Source organism: Poecilia formosa, unplaced genomic scaffold (genome assembly GCF_000485575.1).
Source record: "Poecilia formosa unplaced genomic scaffold, Poecilia_formosa-5.1.2 Scaffold147, whole genome shotgun sequence".
In the NCBI taxonomy this organism is placed as follows: Eukaryota; Metazoa; Chordata; class Actinopteri; order Cyprinodontiformes; family Poeciliidae; genus Poecilia; species Poecilia formosa.
Window position 1 is genome coordinate 1442305 of NW_006800086.1, and position 13213 is coordinate 1455517.

At 38.6% G+C, this 13213-nt stretch overlaps 1 protein-coding gene and 1 long non-coding RNA gene across 3 annotated transcripts in view; both read left to right on the forward strand.

Moving 5' to 3' along the window:
• Positions 1–302: 302 nt before the first annotated feature.
• Positions 303–1061, forward strand: LOC107837499 (uncharacterized). The gene is made up of 2 exons (XR_001663521.1): positions 303–780; positions 848–1061. It is a non-coding gene; the product is annotated as an uncharacterized LOC107837499 (long non-coding RNA).
• A 3872-nt stretch (positions 1062–4933) lies between these two features.
• The window catches only part of sulf2a (sulfatase 2a), a 78355-nt gene continuing 70075 nt past the window's right edge, over positions 4934–13213 (forward strand). The window contains exon 1 of one of the 2 annotated variants that reach the window (XM_007563419.2): positions 4934–5013. The gene's annotated coding sequence lies outside the window, so the exon portion shown is untranslated. Of the gene's footprint in view, positions 5014–9299; positions 9375–13213 lie in introns of those variants that run through there. The other variant, XM_016677088.1, reaches the window with a different exon arrangement.

A 13213-nucleotide genomic window follows, 5' to 3' on the forward strand; every position in this document is an offset into this window, starting at 1 on the left:
CGTATGAGGTCGAAGAGGAATCAGTGAGTTGAGGTCATCAATTCCTTTTATTAAGACTGAAAGGCAGCACTGGTCCATTTTTTTTTTATTATGCTGTCCTTACAGGCTAACAGAACAAAATGACATCTAACAACAGTTTCTAGTTCTCTTTGTTGACCTCCGTCTAAGCTACGCCCTAAAGTGGGCGTTCCCTAACATTTGATTTGATTAAAACCTTAGTTTTGTGAGTGTGTGCTCTGTGTGTGCGTGTATGTACGAACATGCAAATAGGAAGTTGACCAAGGTGTCGGTGTGTTGCTTCTCCACAGGTTTGCTGAGCATGGTCTCTGTTCCTGGCATGGATTGGCTAGGGCCAAACACCATTTACTCAGTGCCGGCTGCCATTAGGAACTGCTTGACGTCCTGCCCGGTCTCGGCTAGTCCCAGAGACAGTCCTCTCTTCACATTGCCGCCGCTGGTTCCCTCACAGGTTATGGCTTCGGACTCGGACTACGGCTGCTGGTCTTTGATCCTCTGCAGCCTCTATTGGAGATGTGAGGATGACCTGGATGAAGTTCTTCCTCATCTCCATGCCCATCACCGACAGCCGAGTCTTCACCAGATCACCAGCTCACTGGTCGCTGGACTAGGCTCTGTGACCCCTGGTTGGCCTGCTGGGAACTCAAGTGTTCCTGAACCACATTCTGCAGTGATCGCATGCAGACAGAGATGAGGTGGTCCATGTAGCTAGCGTTGTAGCTGCAGGCCGACGTCAGGATAATCAGAGCTCCAAACAGCTGGGTAGGGTTGGTGTTGCTGGTTGCCCTCTTGTAGTTGGTCAATCCTCAATGGATGACTTTCCCCCCAGTGGCTGGGGAGACTCCAACTCTCCTTGTACTTGGAGGCAATGCTGAACGGCTCAGTGGGGAGATGATCATGAGGCGGGACAGCAGGCAGTGAATGGATCGCAGCCCTCAGTATTGCAACCCTCTGGACATGTCCCATAAAACTAAGCTAATGTGTTTAGGTGACCAAACATCCCCAAAAATATGAAATGGTTAATAAAAATGAGTAAAACATTTTTGTCTTATTGTGATCCTAAATTAAGTTGACTTGAACATTTTTTTAAATATTTACTAATTTAAAAGTTAGAGGAAAACCTATCGGTACAATAAAATGAGAATGCACAATTCGTGAGACTAGTCAATATCTAGAACCCCTCTATACTGATTCATTGTTCTCCTCTGCCCTGATCTCCCAGCCTTGGCTCTTGTGGTGGGATGTGGCGTTTCTTCACTGAATGGCGTAATGAGGTCATCAGGTCACAGGGAGTCCTCCCCTCCATGTTCAGGTGGTGGACTCAGGCCTTTGATTTTGATGACTCCAATTGTAATTTTGTTTCTCTATTTTCCAAACAATTTTCCAGAAACACCTGAGCTTTAATTCCAATTCCTTTTCATCAAATTTAATAGACCATTCTTTGCATAGAATTTGGCCTGGAATAGGGCTTTCTCTTTCTCCCCCTGAAAATATGATCAAATTATCAATTTGGAATCAATGTTATTGTTTGTAAGATAATTACTAAAGGACTAAAATATTGTGAAGCATTTCAAGAGTTTTCCAAATCTACCACATAAAGCTCAAGATGGAATATAAAATGTTTCAGATTTAACATTTTATCACTTATGTAGTTATCTTTATAATACCCCGCCCCCTTGTGTTTTCTTCTTTTAAAAGAAAACAAAAAAACCAAACATGACTCAGAAAGTTGGTGTTAAAGACCAATTGGTCAACATCAAACTATCCATCTAAGGAAAACACAGAATTATTTATTCTCAATGTGACCCAATGAAAATATTAAACCTATTATATGCTAGGCAGATCCTCTTTGAATAATGAAGATTCACTCACGTCAGCATGTCAAATGTTTGAAGTGGTTTCAAAGTGGTGCCAGTCTAAACCATTTTCTGATTAATTATACTTATTTAATCACTGTGTATACTGATGCGCTAAAAAAAACAACTTGAATACTTTTAAACACAAATGTAATTAGATATAATTAGGTTTTCTTTCCGCAACAACAATGTGAGCTCCCTCTGTTAGGGAACATGACCGCTGCTTAAATGCCAAAGCTTTCATCTAAAATCTATTTTTACTAAAACATGCATAAGAGAGTGAGAGCCATTTATAATCGATCAAGAGAATATTTGCCAATTGTTGATCTGACTGATTTTTGCATCACCAGCTAGAAGTGAAGTTTATACCTTTCAAGACTGAATTATGTAAACTTTGTCAGTTAAATATGGTTTGTTATTGTAGATACTTAAAATTAAGAGTTAAAATAGCAGTACCTGAACATATTTCTTGCTTTCAAAACATCAGAGCAACAGTTTTGGGTTAGAATAAAAAAAACAACAACTTGCAAACCACTTTTTGAAATTTAATATTTACTTTCGATTCAGACTCACATTTGTGAAAATTTAGACTTCTGTATTATTTTTATTTTTTTTAAAAAGACATCACCACTTAACATCATTATTGTCATTTAGTTGATTTTTCTCAAAGCTGACTCGACATCTGAATGGTGGGGAATGGAGAACCTTTTGAAGATGGCTTAAGAGAGACTGCTGCGTGAAAGTGTGTGTGGATTATTTCTAATTGAATTTTCCATCCAGTAATAGAACTGAGGAAAACAACGGTAGTTATTTCATTTTGTTTTTAAATAGACAAATTTATGTTGTGATACAAGTCGTTTCTGTGGTTGTATGGATCAATCACATTTTGTAAAATTTGGTTCTGATAAAATTGCAATAATAGAAACCTCTGCATTGCAGAAATTATTAAATATTTTATTTTTCATATTTTACAACATATTCTTTCACAACCATAGGTGGCAAAAAGGCCATTTTACTTCACTGAGGGTATAAAATCATTTTTTTTCTGCCAACATAGTTATTGCATTCTCTAGAAATAAGATTAAGTACACAGTCAGTCTTACACCCCCACGCCCCCACCCTGCTCCCCCACATACTGAATTAGGCTCGGTGTCTCTAAATGAAACACCCGCACATCTAAAAACGTTATTTGTGGATTCTCTTAAAAATGATTTTGCTATTTCTGTGTGATGAATTATGGTAAAAATCGATAACATTTAATAAACAGCCTCTCTCGGGTTCTCTCTCCCCTCATCTTGCACACCGTGTCCTGCAAACATTATTTACCAAGTGAATAAATTTTAACCGAAAGGTCCTGTTTCTGTAGACGGTAACTCTGCAGTAATTGGTCCTGTAGACAGTAACTCTGCAGTATCTCTTCTCATCTAGCAGTCTACCTGTGCTGCACTGTGAAGTCAATAAGCTAATTTTCAAAAAAAAAAAAAAATCCAATCAAAGTTGAATAATGTCCAATTGATCTAACAGTTAATAAACCTTTTATCCACAAAAAAAAAACCCTGTTACTATACTGAAGCACAGCAAAATGTCAAGGATAGACATGCTTTTATAGCTCTTTTGTAAGCTTTAAGTGTCAGGCCTCCTTAATACTAAGTGACCTTGTGAGTAACTCAGTGGCCACTAAGTAAAAGACATAAGGAGCAACAATGGGGAGAACAGATGTGTGCATTAGCCAGTTGAGGTAGTTGGGAACAAAGAGAGATGACACGCTGGCACACACAAGGAGCATAAAGAGCGTAAATATAGCAGCAGCTGTCCTGTTTGCTTCCAGTGGAGGGCTTTATTGCAGATTAAAAAATATATTTGGAGTGCTGCCATGTAGAAGCTGACCCACTAAAGCACCCATTTTCTATTGCACATTAATCAAAGAGTATGGGTGTTATTAGTCATCAGAAATGAGGTTGTGCAGCACAGGATGTGGACAGAAAAAAAAAGTCTTTATTAAACTTTATTGATTTTTTTTTTCCTTTAAAGTACTCAGAAATGGCATGATGGGAAAAAATCTGCTTATTCTCCCTATACTGGAGAGTTTCCAAGAATCCATAAATCTTGTTTTTTGTGGACTTTGTGTGTCATTAAAATAGAAACCTTTAGTCTGTATACTGCAGATGGAGTAAAAGCTGCTATGCTGTTAAAACTGCATATTGGCATTCTCTTTGTACAAATGTTTTCGATAAGTGCAGTAAGACATTTTCTCTTCAGTGGACGTCCTCTTTTGCTTTCCATTTCCTCTTTAAAAGTAAATAAAAAAAAATCATTGACTCTTTAATTTACCTTTTTTTTCAAAGCTTGAAAGGAAACTCACAACCGCCAGATATTTTTCCCAGTTACCGGACATCTGTGGTCATGCTTTTATTTTCCGTTTTAGGTTGGTCAGTCCTTATCTTTATAAATACTGGAAAAATTAGAGATAAAGTTTTTTTATGTCCAAATTAAGCCCCACACAGATGTTGAAAGTCACATTTAGTTTAACCAAATGATCAAATAATTTTAGAACTACATTTAGTTATGTTTACATCTGTTTACCTGTTACTTGGTTGAGTTGTCAAGTTTAAAAAGGTTCAGTATTTAAATGACACATTGACCAAAAAAGTCCAAGTCTAAAACTATATGGAGTTAAATTTGTTTCACTTCAATCAAAAATAGAATGTCAAAAAAATTTTTTTAAAACTTTTATTGTAATAACTTTTCTTTTTTGTTTCAAACAAAAACGAAAACTTATCTCAAAAACAAAAAACGTTTTGTTTAAAAAAGAAAACTATTTAAAAAAAATTAAAATCACAAATTTTTGTCTCGTAAGTGAAAAAGTTATTTGCAGAACATAAACTTTTATTTGCACGTCAGAATGTTTTGGTTGACAGCATAGCCTAAGTTTTTGACGATCCATTTTTTGATTGAACTCGAAGAGTTTTGATTGGTGGAAACATGAACATCCTGGGCGGGGCCTAAAGACGAGCGATGTAAGACGTGTTCCTATTGGTTAGCGCTGACTAAAGCGGATGACTCTGACTGCTCTGTCAGAACTCTGCCCCGAACTCCCGGGCTTGCTGCCTCACTTCAGTGACGTGACAAAATGTGAATGGTAAGCAAGCTTCACAAAATTTCACCGTTAATAACTACTAAAGTGTCCTCCCCTTTTTCAAAGAAGAAATCTTACATAACTTAAGACGACAGTCACATATCTTGTCTGCCGCGGTCCCTGTTAGCATATCATGCTAGCTAATGTTAGCACTAGGTAAAGTACATAAACTAGGCTTGTGTAATGTTCGCCTGTCTTTATGTTGAATTCGTTAACCAGCGCACCTCTGTCGAGTGGCATTAAGCGTGGAAAATACCAAATGTATCTGAAGGAAATATGTGTTAAAAACTGCTATGTAATGCCTCCGTATGTTTATTAACTTAACAGTGAGGTCCGGTGTGTTTTCCCACTTTAGCTTTACTGCTAGTTTTTTAAGTGAAAAGTTGTTTTTTTCCTTTTTGTTTGAAACAAAAACAAAAATATTACGATTCCAAAAGTTTTGAACACAACTTTATTTTTTGATGGAATAATTGTGGAACACATTTAGGAGAGAGCTGAATGGCTCCATCAAGTCGTTCAGCTCTTGAAGCAGCACTGCAGCCCAGAACATTACGCTGCCACAATGGGCTGCTGGAGTAATTATGGCTCCTCCTGGGAAGGTTCAGTCCTGTGATATGTTTTCTTTATGTGTGAATGATTGCTTTCACTGCGCGTCACTAGGACCCCAAAGCCTTTGTAACCCCTTCTAGACAAAATTCAACCCAAAATGTGGATAATAACAGTTAATACATGATTTAATAGTGGAAAATATATTTATCTTAGCAAGACACCAGATTGGCCTGGGTTGCTTTTTTCCCCCCATTGGTAAATAAAAACACAATTTATTACTTGGGTTATCTTTATCTGGCATCAAAATTAGTTTGATTTGAAATGGGTAAAGGGGTGACTTTACCTTCACTGCAGTGAAGCTCTTTGACTGTGGATCTTCTGGTTCTGTGGTCAGAAGGTGATTTAATCCCCCGCCTCAGCAGCCTCCAGTATGAGTAGGTGTGTGTGAATGAAATAAGGCATTATTATAAAAAGTCTTTTAATGTTATCTTACAATTCAAGGTTACAGGCATATGCGGACTTGTAGTACCTATAATTACCAAAATCCTGTAATACCCACACCTTACAGGTGCTTTAAACTAATTCCAGAGTCTTGTATTTGTGTAGAAGCGATTAGGACTACGTGATTAACTTATTGGACTCCAATATGCATGACATTTAACTCCTCCCGCACTCCTTTTCAGACGTGTTCATGTTTTCAGATCGTCTCTTGCTCTCTTGCCAATCTTACCGTCATTTTGCGGCGAACACAAAGTTGTCTCTGCTCCGTTGACGTGCCTTTGTTTCTCCCAGCGTACCCTCCCACCTATCCATCTGTGCTCTTCCTTGGCTGACTTTGTGTGTCTCCTCTGAGTGTGTTCCAGCCATATTGCAGCTTGAAGTCTCTCTCTCCTTCTAATGAGCCAATTGTTCCCGTGTTTTGTTCCCCCCAGGGAGCGTGGCGCAGCTAACAACATTCTGCTCACAACCATTTTAAAACGTATTCACTGCACTGGGGAGGGATCGGGGCCAACAAAACAATAATGGCTCGGAGCACGTACCAAAAAAAAAAAAAAAAGACAAATGTGTTAATGACAGTCGCACCAGCAAAGTGACAGCGCGTTGTTTTTCTGTCAATTAGACCTTGGTTATTCAAAAGAAATTTGCAACTCCCCACAGAGTAAACGGCGTGGCATCTCCCGGCCCTGCTGTGGGTTGCGTAAATGATGTATTCATTCCCTTTCTCTGCGTGTGTCCCAGTTTGACACATCAGTCTGGAGACAAGTGACAATATTTTATCCAAATATTGCTGCTCCTGCAAATATAGAGAAAAGTGTACATCCATTTTTTGAAATGTGGCTCCACAGCAGTGTTGTAAAGAGTAATGAAGCAGATGGCATTCAAGGCCTGATTAACTGTTATGGCATTTGGCTTTTCTCCGTAAATGCTACATCCCATGTGGACTACTCTGTTAACGGATGACCGGCCTCTGTCTGTCACTTTCTTTTTCCTGTCTCTTTCCTGCCTGTTCTCCTATTCCTCTGCTTGATAGGAGCTCAACTCTGTTCATTAGCTGGGCATAGACTGAATACAAACTGTGCCCTGCAACATTACTCCTCCTATTGGTTCTTTTTCTCATTTTGTCACACTACAACCTATATAAACCTCAATAGATTGTACCGTAAATATAATCCTGTGTAAGCAGTGTCCCATAGAATAAGTAAGTACACCTGTGTGTAATTTAATGTCAGCATCATGAAGATCAAATAACACAGAAGACGGGTCAGGAATGAAGTTGAGGAGTGTTAAATAAAGCAGCCAGGAGGCCTGTGGTGTTCGTGGATGATCTGCAGGAATCTACAGCGAAGGTGTGCGAATAACTGAGTCGTTCTTTCGACAAACATTTTCCTAAAAAAATGGCAAAAAGAAAGTTATTGTGGAAAGAGGGTCATTAGAAGATCTGAGTTTGCTTCTCTGCAAAAACACAAAATCTTACCAACTGTTTTTACTTTATAGTGCAAATATCCAAGTACACATGAAGTAAGACAAAATTATTTCATAATTAACTTTTCAGTGACATATAGGAGCTTGTTTTGAAGTCAATTATCCCCAATACTGATTCTAAAAAAGTGCTTGTTCCCCTGGCAGATTATTTCATTTATAATAATGTTAAGTGAAATAATTTACCAGTGGAACTAGTTCGTTTTAAAAATCAATATTAAGAAACTATTTCCTTAAAACAAGCTCCTATATCTTGATTAAAAAGTTACTTGTAAATTAGTTCTGCCTTATCTCAAGTGTAGAAGAAATTACGTCAAAAATAATTGTGTTAAATGTCATAATCAGAATAATCAACCAAATCCACATCAGACTGAACAAAGTTCCACTTACTATTAATCAAAGGCAACTTGAAAATAGGTGAGTTTTCAGCCCTGATATTAAGTAACTCTGTGTTTTTGGCTGTTTTCTGGACGTTTGTTCTCCATTAGTGGAGCATAAAAAATGAATCGGTAAATGTGCAAATCAGTTGGAGATAAAACCCAAAGAGATGGAACAAAAGGTTGTTCTGCAAGGCTCTGATTCATGAGAGCTGCATATAAAAGCATGCCGCACTTATCAGTTTTTACATGCGGAATACAGCATTACTTTCCAATATTTTCATTATACTTTGCAATGGACTCTGTCGGCTTATTACGAAATAAATTCACAGAAGTTACAAGCTGTTGCTTTAAGAAATATAAAAAAAGTTCAAGAGGTGTTTTTATTTTTGGGGTTGATTGTAGATGTAAATTTTTTTGACAGGTTTGTAAAGAGTTGGCTTGAATAAAACTCAGCTTGCTCTCTAATTATGTCAACATTGGTTTAGTGGTGGTATATTCTCACCGCTGACTCCTTAATCTGCATTTAATATGTCAGGATAAAGGTCTGCCTTCGCCTGTCCACACCCTTTGCACCTCACTTCAGTTTGTCTTCAAATCTCGAGCCGAAAAGACAGATATGAGGAATTAGCTCTTTTCCTCGAGTGAATTACTTTGCTCTATCTTAATGAGGTTCGCCATGTCGGAGTGAGCGCTTCACAGCGAGCATGCTAAATAGACTCGTGCTGGAAAAGAGTATTAGTTCCTAACTGCATAAATAAATTTTCTCCCCAGCTCTAATTCTGCCACTGCTGCCACGCAATTAGCCCCGTACACAATTTTATCTTGTCACTTCCAAATGGGAATATTTCCTATTCTAAGCACAAGAGAAATCATCCTCTCTTTTTTTTTGTTTTTTTTTTTTGTTTGTTTTTTCTTCTTTTAGAAAAACTAATTCCAGAATCTAATTAACTGTAGAAGAAAACATGTCACCCGTTTGGCTGGAAACATCAGATGTAGTTATGTAAATAGCCCTGCAGATTGTAGCATGGACTTGGACAGAGGTTCGTCGTGGATGATGTGGGCCCCGGATAGAAAGATTATTCAGCCATGTCTACGGGGAGACGAACAGGGAGAAATAAGCCTGGTAATTTATTGTGCTGGTATTTCTCCTGTTTCACTTCAGACAGCTCATTAAGGGACGGGGTGTCACCCAGTTGGACAGAAAGACAGACAGAAGCCTCTCTCTAATGGGCCCTCCTCTGCTCCGGCTGCATCAGCTCTTTTCTGGCTTTTGCGTTGCTAGCTTAATCTGTCTTTTTTTTTTTTTCTTTTTATTTGAGTTGCCAAATAGGATTTAGCACAATTCATCATTTTACTCCTTGCAGGGTAGAGGGAGGAGCCGCCTCATATCCTCCCTCCTGACTGCAGTCTGCTTAGCTGGCTGTTTTGGGGAACCCATTGGGACATGGCCACAGGGTAAGGAAGACATGTCCTTACAGTTTTTGTAGGATGCAGTGGACAGACACAGATAACTTCATTAATATGCTGTACAGGCGTCGTTCTGTTGTAGCACACTGGAGGCAGTAAGTGGTTTGTGAGAGAACCCTGCAGCTTCGCCTGAGACTGTGCTCATATGCAGTGTGTTGCAAATGTACTCATACCTGTCAAACTTTTGCTTTGCATTTCATCGCTTTACGACTACAGTCTTCAATGTGTTTTATTTGCATACACTGACACAAAATTGTGTATAATTTTGAAGTGGAAGGAAAATGACAGATGTTTTCTTTTATGATTACTATTTTACAGTTCAGTCTTTTTGGACTAGGTAGGGAGAAAGATCACTTTTACACATGCAAAGAGTGAAATTTTTCACTCATACATTTTTGGTTTGTATTTCCAGCTCAGATTGGATGGACATCAACTTCTAAGTCTTGTCATAGATTGTCAAATGGATTTAGGCCTGAACTTTGACTGGGCCATGTTAACACCTGATTATGATTCAATCATCAGGTGTGGCAGATAAATTCACTTATAACAACAAAATATTTTCCCCATGTTATAAGTGAAATAATCTACCAGTGAAATTAGCACCGTTTCCTCAATATTAAGGAATTATTGACTTAAAACAAGCTCCTACATGTTGCTGAAAAGGTACTTATAAGTTAGTTTTTTCCTATTTCAAGTGCACTAAGATATTTGCACTAGCAACTAGACCAAAAATACTTGGTAATATTTTGTGTTTTTGCAGTTTTATGTCCCAGTGCCAGGTGAAAGATAGCACGTTGTTTCCTCCACCATGTTTCACTAAGTAGTTTTTAGTAGGTAATGTGACCAGAAGAGCTTCTGTTTGCTGTGTCTCCTACAATGCTTGGAAACTGCAAAACAACTACTTGACCTTTCTCTTTTGTAACAACAACTTTCTGTTTGACCCCCTCTTCCATAAAGACTAAATTTATATTGTGCATAACTAATAGATCCTTCTGCTTTCTCTGCAACTCCTCCAGAGTTTCTACAAACCTTTTGGCTGCTTCTGTGACCAAAACTCTCCATCTTGGGCTGCCAGTTCAGATACATGGTCCTGTCTTGTATTTTGATTCTTAGATTCGGCAGTAAGATGTTCAGATCTTGGGATACTGCTTTATTCCCTGGCCCTGCTTAAGTCTATCCCTGACCCCACCCCGTTGCCTCGTTGTTGACCTTTCCTTCTGATGTCGGTCTTCACAGCAGGCTCTTCTGCTGCTCTGCTCACATCTCTACACGCCAGCCAGTGTTTGTTTGCAGACACAAAGGCACACAGAAGAGAAGCTAGGTCCACTCAGTAGCAAACAAGTAATTAATTATTGAGGACTCCAAACACAACCCGTCGCTGATCTACATGGCCGTTTAGGGCCGGTTGATCCATAATTCACGCCACTCTTTCACTCCAGTGAGTGGTGAGATCGAAAGGCCACACTTCAGAGCTCTCGAGACTTAGCTGTCCTTCGTTGTACCTCGACTGTGGGTTGCCTCAAAATCACACTGCATGCGCCAGGCTGTATCAGAGTCAAGAGCAATCAAGTTCGCTCAAGTCTTTTGTTTTAATTAAGTTTTAAATTCACCTTTTTTCTTTCTTTTTTTTGAGTCATTAACCTTTTCTGTGTAGTTGTTCTCACAGCGTTTTAAAGTGATTACCAATGCATTTGTGCTGAAAGCACTGGGGTGCCTTTTTAGACAAACCCACAAGCTTCTTGTTTAATATGTGAAGCAGATACTTTCCAAGTGCTGTACATCAAGAATGCAAATAGCGTGGTGTCAAAGGGGGTTTGGTTAATTAGCTGGGGATGTGATGCTGGCTCTTGCCCATAGCGGCTTGTGTTCCTTGGGACTGCAGCCCTCAACAGGGGGGCTGCTCTTTGATCTGCGGATCCCACGGTCTGCCAACACTTCCACAACCTCTGCAGCGCTGGAGAACAGACGGACGGGAACAAAGTGTGTGCGCCTCTGTGGGTGTGTGTTTGTCTCTATGACGGATCCAATTAGTTTACAGTTTTTCTTTGCCAAACTATCCTTTTCTGTCAGCTTCTAACTGTCAGGTTGAATTAACTTTTCATGTTTGACTATTGATCATTCATTTTGTCTTCAGAAAGAGGAAACGACAGAAGATTTTATTCTTTTTCAGCTCATTTTTAGTTCTTGTGCGAGTTCTACATTTGTCACAGCTTGAGATTTTTCTTAGTTGCAGCAAAAACAACCAACAACAAACTACTATTTTCTAAACGGGTTATTAACCCCAACACTATCTTCTCCCTTCAGACAACATGATATATAATAATAATAATATACACAGTCTTGTTAAAACGGAAAAATTGTTTATAGCACTGCGATTTTAGATCGTCTTAATTGGATTTTTTTTTTTACCAGATTCAAACCTTTTGGCTGGATGAAAAATAATTTTTAATCCAAATCTGCCAGTGATTAGAGAAATTATACTCTCATCTGTATATGTTAATGATTTGGGCTTATTTATCTCAACCCTTAATCTGTCAATCTGTGTGAATTCAGTCTGTTTTTACTAGTACATGCAGACTTTAGCTGAGAGATTTCCTAAAAGTTTACATTTCTAAATGCAACACATTCATTAGCGGACAGACATTGAAAGTTCAACACACAATAAAACCAAGCAACTTTGACGCAACATATTCATCCTGCTTAGTGTCTGTTTTATGTCTCACTCCCTGTTACAGTTTACGAGCTGCCTGGATGAAGACATGTTGAACAGTAGTTTCCTTTTAAACACCCTCTTACAGCTTTTGTTCTTCCTCTGACTTTGTTTTTAAAACCTCCCTGACAGCGAAGATGCATCACTGAGAAAGAAGTATTTTGTCTCAAGTAACTCGGATCATCAAACAACTCTTAAAGTCATACAAAGAAAATCTGATTTTTGAAGTGGTAATTATATTTATTAAGGAGAGAAAGCAGTTCAAAGCAACTCGACTCTATTTGGAAAAAGCAATTGCCCTCTTTGTTAAATGACGAATTAACGTTGATTAATGGCATTTTCTTCTGTTCAGTTTCACTAGCCACATGCAGACCTGAATAATAAAAATGCACTCAAAAGGAACCTGGCTGACAAGCTGAAAGACCTGGAAAACCAACACTTGATGCTCTGATCTGAAATAAATTAGAAGCAATCGAGAAACATCTTTAGCCCTTCTCAGAGCATCCGTTTTTTTTCTGTTGTCTATACATCTTTACTACGCCTCATGATCATCTGAAAGGTCAGGCTACAGGACAGCAGAGCAACACTGGCAACCACCAGGCGTCGCTATAAGGATTGAGTGGCTTTAGACAATTGACGAATGAATGATTTATGCCTTGAAGTGTGACAAGAAATCAAGATCAGTGGAAATCTGCAAGGGAGAAAGTTACATTTTCAAAGCACTGTAACTTGAATCTTCTGTCAGTAACAACTTTTTCACTGAAGAGTGTTGTAGCGTGGCTACCTGTGGAGGTGTAACACCTCATCTCAGTCAACCTGGAAATGATCTGATTCTGTTCCAGTCTCTCTGCCCATGTCGAATGAATCTTATGCCCAGGTACTCTTAGATTAAATCTTGGCAGAGTATTCTAAAAATCGAGAGCAAATTATATCAGCGTAGTGTTTTGTATTTGTGTGAAAATAACAAGAAATGGTGAAGGATGTGTCTCAACAAGAGCGACAATATTTTGGTCATTTTCAGTTATAAAGATACTCGGTATCACTTTATTTGAAGGGGGGTGAATAAGACTGTCATGACACTGTCATAAACATGACATAACACTGTCATAAACATGAC